Below are 9,968 nucleotides of genomic sequence, written 5' to 3' on the forward strand. Positions count from 1 at the left end.
GGCTAGTGTGGGTTCAGCAGTCACAGGCACAAAGGAAGACTTCTTGGAAGAAGACTTAGGCTTTTTAGGCTTGGGTGTAGGAACCTCCACTAATGTACCCCTTTTTTGATGGACCAGTTCCATCTCCTCTTCCTCAACAGCCTCCGAGGATTCTGCAATCTTTCCCCTTTCCCTTATCCATTTTCTTTTTCTTACTTTCTTCTAAGGCTAATATTAGATCAGCTTCACTCTATTTTACCCTGCTTCTTGTGGCTCTACCCCTAGGCACTGAAGAGGCAGTAGGTGTTGGAGATTAGGCTTTTCTTTTCTTGGATGGCTTGGGAACATTTGGGGCTTTTGGTGTGGGAGCTCTGCGTTTTTTTGGGTCATAACTTGCCCCAACCTTTTTTAGTAGATCAGCTAGGGTCTCTTCAATAGACAAACAGGTCCATTTCTAAGTGTGCTTAGATGAACCAACCCCTCAGCAACTTCCCCAGAACCACTTTCCCCTGACTTCATGCCACTCTCTTCTAACCTCTCTTGTACAACCCCACATATAGCAAACTGCTCCCTTCCCATTTCCCCTCTCTTCACCACATGCACCCTCACTCTCTTTTTCTTTTTCAGAATTCTTTTTACCTCCATTCCTATTCAACTCAGGAAACTTAACATCCCCAATGGGTCCAACCAGAACAAACCTAGTCAATAAGTTTTCAATCACAGATGAACTTACCTCAGTAGGGGATTCTTGAGTCTTCTCAGTGTCAGAAGACCTATGTCCTTCACCCTCAGTCGCAGATTGAAAGGATTCAGACTCAGAGCTGGAGTCAGAATTTTGAGCAGGACTTTCTTTCACTTGACTTGCTTTCAATCTTTCATTTAAAGACTTCCTTAGAGCCCTAGATGCTACAGTCTTTCGAGCAAGCATTTTCTGTCTTCGTATCCTAGGTTTTGGAGATACACTCGGTGGAGTAGTTGAGGATGAATTTGAGGGAGATGGTGGTGGAGGAGTACCAGAATGATCTTGTAGGTTGGACATGATTGTTCGTTTCTTGAGAGAATTTGGAAATTTTGGAGAAAAGGATAATTAGAATTGAAGAAGTATTTTTGACGGTTTTGGAATTATGAAGAAGGCTGGAGAAATGGTGTGTATTTAAAGAGAGTTTAGACATTTAATAAGTAACGACAGCTTTTTCAGGGGTCAAATAGAAGTCTAATCAAACTGAAATTCCAAAATTTTAATGATCAATTTGGCGTCCCTAGATATTTGGCAAAAATTACGGTTTAGAATTCTAGATGGACAGAACTGGTTCAATGCTAACGGATAGAATTTTCTAGGAATTTGACAAGTATAGGACTTCTGCTCATGATTGAATTATTAATCTTTCTAATTGTGCATAGTATAGAAAGCATACCTGAGCTTTCATATGAACCCATACTAATGAACCAGGTTCTTCAATTAGAACTCTCTTGAACATGCCTCAAATGCCATACTAGAGAAAATTTTCTAAGAGATCAGTGAATCATATAAACACATGTAACAGGAGTGTACTAATTATAGTATGAAACTAAGTAAGAATTAATCTAGATATTTACACAAGGTTAGAATTCCTAGCCAATTTTTTTTTCATTTTATTTTCATTGTGCATTCTGAGCTGGACCTATTAGGCGATCTTAATCATCCCTAATTCTAACATGTTCCTCTCAAAGTTTTCTCTACTCAATGTTTTAGTGAAGATGTCAGCAATTTGCTTATCAGTAGTACAAAATTCTATGGAGATCAAACCTTTTTCATAGTTATCTCTTAAGAAGTGGTGCCTAACATCTATGTGCTTTGTCCTTTTATAATGAACAGGGTTCTTTGTCATACTTATAACAATAGTGTTATCACATAATATAAGAGTGCAACCAACTTCAATTCCAAAATCTACCATCTGCTATTTAATCTATAGCAATTGAGCACAACAAGAAGCAACAACAACATACTCAGCTTCAGCAGTAGATAAGGCCACTGAATTTTGCTTTTTAGTAGCCCATGACACAAGACATGAACCAAGGAAGTTTGCCATACCTGAGGTACTCTTCCTATCCACTAAGAAACCTGCATAATCAGCATCAACATATCCTACTAGATTGAAATTACTACCTTTGGGGTACCAAAGATACAGATCAGTAGTGCCTTTCAAATATCTTAGTATCCTCTTGACAGCAGTCAAGTGAGACTCTTTTGGATTGGCCTGAAAATGAGCACAAAGCCCTACACTGTAAACAATATCAGGTGTGCTGGCAGTAAGATACAAGAGTGAACCAATCATACCCCTATACAACTTTTGATCGACTAATGAACCAGGTTCATCAATGTCTAATTTAGTGGCAGTTGCAATGGGTGTATCTATTTCTTTTGATTCTTACATTTTAAACTTTTTGATAAGCTCTTTTGTATACTTTTAGTGATGGATCATGGTTCCATTAGGACTTTGTTTGATCTGTAAGACTAAGATAAAATTAAGCTCACCCATCATACTTATTTCAAACTCACTCCCTATTAGTTTTGCAAAATCCTTACTTAGCTTATCAATGGTGGCTCCAAAGATTATGTCATCAACATATATTTGTACCACAAGGAGATCCTTACCTTTTTCCCTTAAGAATAAGGTACTGTTGAATTTACCTCTTTTGTACCCATGTTCAAGCAAAAATTTGGATAATCATTCATGCCATGCTCTTAGAGCCTGCTTGAGTCTATAGAGAGCCTTATCTAACTTGTACACATGCCCTGGACATTCCTTGCTCTCAAACCCTGGAGGTTGTTTCACAAACACTTTTTCTTTCAAGTAGCCATTCAGGAAGGCACTTTTGATATCCATCTGATGAAGAGTGAATTACATGTGTGTTGCAAAGGCTCTTAGGAGTCTGATTGCCTCTAGTCTTGCAATTGGAGAAAAAGTCTCATCATAATCTATGCCCTCCTCTTGGCTATAACTTTTGACCGCCAGTCTTGCCTTGTTTCTTGTAACTGTTCCATCTTCATCAAGTTTATTTCTGAAGACCCATTTTTTACAAATAACTGATATGTCCTTGGGTCTTGGAACTAGATGCCAAACTTGACTTCTTTCAAAATGATTGAGTTCATCCTGCATTGCATTCACCCAATCTGCATCCTACAAAGCCTCAACAACATTTTTAGGTTCAATAAAAGATAAAAAGGCATCAAAAGCACACAGATTCTTTAATTGTGATCTAGTTTTGACTCCAGATGTTGGATCAGTGATAATGTTCTCAACATTATGAGAACTTTGATACTTGTGAGGTTTCACAACCAACTGGTTTCTACTAGATGTTTCTCCCATGTTCTGTTGCTGAGGAACAGGGTCATGAACAGGTTCTTTTAGGGGATTTATTTCAATCCTCTTTGATTAGTTCCCCCTGTCAGGTTGCCCTGGATGGAAGAACATGCTCCATCACATGTTCCTTCTTTTGGTGCCACTTTGACTTGTGCTGAGGTTTCAGTCAAATCCTTTACCAATCCAATGGCTTCATCTTCATGTTCCTATCTCTCAGAAGGAATGTTAGTTTCATCAAATACTACATGTACACTTTCTTCTATACACAAAGTTCTTTTATTGAACACTTTATATGCTTTGCTATGTGAAGAATACTCTCTCATTACTTTTGGGATCAAACTTACCTAGGGAGTCTTTACCATTATTGTGCACAAAGCACTTGCATTCAAAAGCCCTAAGATGGGATATATTTGGTTTTCTCCCTTTAAGTAACTCATAGGAAGTCTTCTCTACAAGAGGTATAGTCATGCATCTATTGATAATGTAACATGCAGTGTTTATAGCCTCTGCCCAGAAGCTATGGGACAGTTTACTAGAAAGAAGCATAGTCCTAGCCATGCCTTCAAGAGTCCTGTTCTTTCTTTCAACTACTCCATTTTGTTGAGGAGTCCTAGGGGCAGAGAAGTTATGATCTATACCATTTTCATCATAGAATTCGGTATACTTAGCATTTTCAAATTCAGTTCCGTGATCAGACCTAATAATGCAAGTTGATTTCATAATTATTTCTGAGTTTTTCTAACAAAGGCAGTAAACAAGTCAAATGATTCATCTTTAGATGTTAGAAATAGTACCCAGGTAAATCTAGAATAATCATCAACAAGTACCATTACGTATTTCTTTACACCTCTGCTTATGGTTCTCATTGGACCACACAGATCCATATGGACCAGTTCCAACGACTTGGTTGTGCCTACCATTTTCTTTCTTTTGAAGGATGATCTTTCCTGCTTCCCTCTTGCACAAGCCTCACAAACTTTGTCTTCCTTGAACTTGATGTTAAGTAACCCTATCACAAAGTCCTTAGAGACTAATTTGTTTAGCTGATTTAGACTAGCATGACCAAGTCTTTTGTGCCACAGGAGGGGATCATTATCCAGCACACTCATGCAGGTTAGTTCATTTTTTGAGAGAGTAGACAAATCTACAATGTAAATATTGTTAACTCTTTTTCCCTGCAAAACAATCTTGTCAGTAGTAAGGTTAATCACAAAACATTTAGTAGAGGTGAATGCTACAAGGTTACCTTTGTCACATAGTTGTGACACACTGATCAGGCTGTATTTCAAGCCATCTATCAAGTAGACATTCTCAATGGAGTGAGAGTCTATTTAACCTACCTTTCCAACCCCAATAATCTCACTTTTCATCCCATTTCCAAAGGAGACATTACCTCCCTTTAAGTCCTCACGAGAAAGGAACTGGTTCTTGCTTCCAGTCATATGCTTTAAGCAGTCACTATCCATGTACCATATTTGGCTACTTTCATTCACTTTGAGCTGTAAAAAGAAATCAGGGGTTAGTCTTAGGAAACCAAACTATTTTAGGTCCCTTTCTATAGGCAAAGGGATAAATCAGATTTCTTCTAGCCCACCCAGGCAGCCTATTTTTTTCTTGAACAAAAGCTTTGTTCTTTTGACTGGCCTTTTCTTTTGCATTGTATTCATTTTTGCAATGACCGATCTTGCCACAATGTGTGCAGATTTTGTTCTCAGGAAGAGTGAGGTACTTGCTTTTAGGATCCCATTTACGTGCTTGAGTCCCATAACTAAGTCCTCTTTTGTTGCTACTGTGATGTTCTTATAGCCAGGAGAGTGCATCAGAAGCCTTGTTCTATTTACAAGCTATGTCTAATTCATGTATTACCTTCCCTAGATCTTCTTTTAATATTCTTATCTGCTCATCCTTCTTATACAGCTCATCCTTCATTTTTCCTAAGTTTTCTTCTAGGGTGAGATGTGTGTGATCAGCTTTCTTCTTTCCTGTTCCTAGTTTCAATTTTAAGTTCTCAGACCTATGTTCTAGGACACTAGTGTCAAGTTCAAGAACCTGGTTCTTCAACTCAACATTTTTGCTTTCACTCTCATTAGCCCTAGATTCTAGATTTTGCACTTGGATTTTAGGATCACACATTCCTTAGACAACTCTTCCTTCTCATTGTTAATTTTCACAGACTCATCAATAAAGTCTAGCAGTAGTTCAGACAACCTTTCTTTAGACAGGAATTTAATCTTGTCTTTAAGATGAAGAATACTTACCTCTTGTTCATCATCTGATTCTCCGATGTCCATAAGTGCTTGTTCATCTCCAGCTTCATCTTTTGAGTCTTCATCTGATGTTTCTCCCTAGGCAGCAACCATAGCCTTTATTGATCCTTTCTTCCTTTTTGGTTGAACCTGTTCCTTCTTCCCGTTCCTTAGTTCAGCCCTCTCCTTCTTCCACTCAATTTCCCATTGAGGACAATTCTTGATCATATGATCAGTCTTACCACACTTGTAGCAACCCTCATTGGTCTGTTTCTCAGGAGCCCTTGGTTTGTTGAATGTTGTACCTCTTGAAGAACCCTTTCCTCTCATCAGGTACTTTTTGAAATTTCTTGTGATCATAGCTATTTCATCATCCTCCAGATCTGAGCCTTCAGCAATTCTGAGAGCAAGACTTCTTTTCTTCTTCGGTGCATCCATTTTCATGGTTTGCCTTCTCAATTCATAGGCAGTAAGGTTTCTAATTAGTTTATCCAGTTTGAGGGTAGCAATATTCTTTGATTCCTGAATAGCAGTGATTTTGCTTTCCCAAAAGACTGGCAAAACCCTTGTCAAAATCTTCTCAACTTTGCCTTCTTCAAGAATAACCCTTCTAAGAGACTTAAGTTCATTTGTCAGTGTGGTGAATCTCTTGGATGGTTTCTCTTTCCTTCATGGTGAAATTCTCATATTGAGAATACAATAGTGTTCCTCTGGACCTCTTCACTTGAGGTGTTCCCTCATGAGCCACTTGCAAAGTATCCCATATTTCCATAGCAGTGGTACAACTTTGAATTCTACTGTACTCATCTGGACCTAGTCCACACACAAGCCATTTCATGGCCTTGGCATTTTTCTCCCCACTTCTTCAGGTCTTCAGCAGTGCAGTCAGCTCTTGTCTTTGGCACATCCACTCCTTCAGCATTCTTCGTTGTAGTTGCTAGAGGACCATCAGTGACTATAACCCAGAGTTCATAGTCTTCTCCTATGATGTGATCCCTCATCCTTTTCTTCCACCAAGAATAGTACTGACCATTGAAAAGTGGAGGCCTACCAGTGGATTACCCTTCCCAGTTCCCAGGTGGTGCACTCATGTTGATCTTTTCCTAAGGTGTTAGCCTCTTCAAGAATAACCTGCTCTGATACAATTTGATGTTCTAAACGTCAATACAACACAAGAGGAGGGGGGAGGGTGATTTGTGTGGTACCCAATTTTCACTCTAGAAGTACCTAGTTCTTCTACGTGTTCTAACTACTACTATTTGCGTAATAATAAGTACGTAAAATAAAGAACACAGATATTTTTACGTAGAAAATACCTGGCTCAAAAGGAGAAAAAACCACGACCTATTACTCAGTAGGATTTTCCCAAACTTCCACTAAAATCACTGAGCCAAAATAGCATTCACAAAAACTCTTTGTAAACCTAAGGATTAACTCTAATCCCGTTGTAGCACATAGCCTCAACTGTTGCGACAACTTCAAGTTAGCTTATAACTTGAACACTCTAAGTACCTAATACAATTGCTTCTATGAAAGCTGAAAGGTACAACTTTAAACCACCTGCTACAATCGAACTAGAATAAAAGAAAGACACAATGGAATTGGTTCTTCTATCTCGTTCAAGTAGCTTCAGGAGTGCACCCTCAAATCTTCCATAAATTGCTTGCAAAATCGCCTTGCTATTTGCTCTCAATTTAATTTAACTTCGCGTTTGTGCAATCCCTATAAAAGAGAACAATCACTGTCATTTAATAGGTTAGTAATCAAACTTTGATTGGGACTCAATTGCTGATCTTCTATCGTAGTTGAGTCCTTGAAGATCTCAAACTCCAATACTATCTTTATCCGGATTGTGTTCTCTTCATATAAGGAGACTTTCTCCCTTTCCAATATGTAACCTTTTCGATCAGATCAGGAGATATTGTTGCTTGATCAGTAGGACTTATCTCTTTCACGTGCATCTCGCATGTATAGGTTGATCATGACTGTGCTTCACAAGATGGACCTGGTCCATTACTGAATTCATTTGTCATTCTTCAAAACTTCACCTATTCTTGGGCCAACACATGCAGAGCCAGAATAACTCAATGAAGAAGCTAGCTACAAAAATACTGTCAAATCTCGATGAAGAAAATTCTATCGAAAATAAAGTGCTATTTTATCAATTTAAAATTGAAGAGTTGTACCTTCTCTAAAAATTTCGAACTTGAGTACTGTGCTCGGTGCCACGTGGAATTTGTATCAAGCTTTCTTTGAAACTTATAGCTCTCAAGCTTCCAGGACAACCATTTAAATCTAATTCCTTGACTTTATCAAACTTAAGATCATAGGAAATCAAAACCCCTTTTCTGCTTTGGAAAAGCATCAAACAATCCTTCCAAATTGCTAATGGGGATTCAATAAGAAAAGGTCTAACTGTGTATTTTTCGATCCAAGACTCATATACACCGTACTCTTTCATTATCCATATCTGCATTAAATCCTGTGTTGGATCATACTCAGGTTTTGGATTAGGGTAACGAATCATTGTTATAGACTCGTTTAAGACCACTAGGCCATAGCGCGGCCCGTTCTAGGAATTGCAAGTATTAGGCATATTAATATTGTAAAAAGCCTCTGTGCTCATATCAAAACAAAGAATTGTCAATTTGTCTTTTGGTGCAATTGCAAGCCAATGACAAGCCCTCTTGTAAAATACCAGAGAACAAGGAGCCCAATAAACCCTGGGCAATTCTTGATCAACGTTCTCCATTTCTTTCCAGGAATCCGTGCTCATATCATAAACTTCAACTCTTGCCTCCCTCGTAAATGGATCTCAGTAAGGAGGATCATTTTAAACTTCGGAAATCATAACAATTTTGTACTCATTCGCAAGTGAGTCAAAGCCAAACCCAATACCATCAACGTAACGACGGAAACCTTTTGGAACCGGAAAAGGACATGGTGGTACCAATCTATAATTTCTAGTAGCTGGATTAAATAAGACGGTGTCAACAATATTTATCAAAGCTATCAAACCTTGGCAAGGGCCAATAAGTTGATCATAGTTGCTGCTAAAAGTGGATGTCAGATATGGCACATCCAGATCTGGTGAAACAGGGGTAAGATAATCATCATCATCATCACCGAATAGAAAAGACAAGATAGTTTTATGTTGGAAGGGATCTTCTTGAAAAGAGAGCTTGAAGACAATGAATTCGTCTTTCGCATTTATAGCGTGGTTGAGATGAAGGTTGATGAATGTGGACGATTGCATTAGAATGTACCATGTTTTAGAGATGCATTTAAATCGGATAAGAGATTTTACCGGAAGCTTCAAAAGTATAAGAATAAACACATCTTCCGGCAATTTCTTCAGAATTCCATGCACCATCTTGAGAAGGATGTTTTTCTGAGTTGTAGCAGCTGTAGCGCCTAAATGCAAGGGCTCTTCAACTCATTTGATACAAGATAATTAATTCCTCCATATGTTTTTTTTTTTTTTTTTTTTTTGTGTGTGTGTTTACGAGGGTTTGCAAATACGGCAGTTTTGCTTTCAGATAGAGTTTCAACAAGTATAAGAAACTAAATAAAGGAAATAACACTGATATTATTTGAAGTCGCGGTTGCATGTGCTAAAAACCTAGGCTAATGAATCCCACAATATCGGAATTAATCATGAACTAACTCCTAAAGACGCGCTTGATATAATTCTATTAATCTTGAACCCAAATTCGTTTGCTAGAATGTTTTTAGTAATTATACCATTTGTAGTGTGTATATGGGTAAAACCGAGTATAATATATACCCCAATTTTCCGGTGGGTCAAACGAAGCGAAGAAATGATTGCATGGGATCATAATCGAAGCCGGGGACTTCTCATAGCAGGGGCCGAATGGTGTGTTCCCCACCGGGCCTGGTAAGACAACGCTTCTCGAACCAGAGTGAGCTCTTAAACATCAGAAAGCGACTAACAAAAAGTCGTGCGATTACCTAAAAAAATATGAGTAACAATTAAAGATAATTTATGGTTTTAAAGATATGTGATGTATTCTAATACTAGTAATAATACAAGTAATCATAAGCTTAAATAAGAAGAAATGATGAACCAAATTAATGTTGTTAGAGCAATAGGGGCCTCGAGCATGGATATCCCAGGACCTCGAGGCCAGCTAAGAACAAAGTATGAACAATAAAGTAAATGCAATAAAGCTGAAGAATAATTGTTGAGCACGGTAAACAAGGAAAGAAGAGTAAAATGTTCTATTGTAGTGAATAATGTGACATATCCTTACAAAATGATTGGGGTCCCCTTTATATAGGAGGAGGAAAACCCTAATATAGTACATTCTTAATTGTGGTAAAGAATTCTATTGGTACAGGTGTATAACAACCTAGTACGGACCCGTACCATTTCATA

The 9,968-nt window shown here is 38.1% G+C and overlaps 1 pseudogene; it reads right to left on the minus strand.

The window, feature by feature from the left end:
• Positions 1-6,958: 6,958 nt before the first annotated feature.
• On the minus strand, positions 6,959-9,180 carry LOC107775965 (F-box protein CPR1-like; annotated as a pseudogene).
• Between the last annotated feature and the right edge of the window lie 788 nt (positions 9,181-9,968).

The sequence above is a fragment of the Nicotiana tabacum genome, chromosome 22 (genome assembly GCF_000715075.1).
Source record: "Nicotiana tabacum cultivar K326 chromosome 22, ASM71507v2, whole genome shotgun sequence".
NCBI lineage: Eukaryota > Viridiplantae > Streptophyta > Magnoliopsida > Solanales > Solanaceae > Nicotiana > Nicotiana tabacum.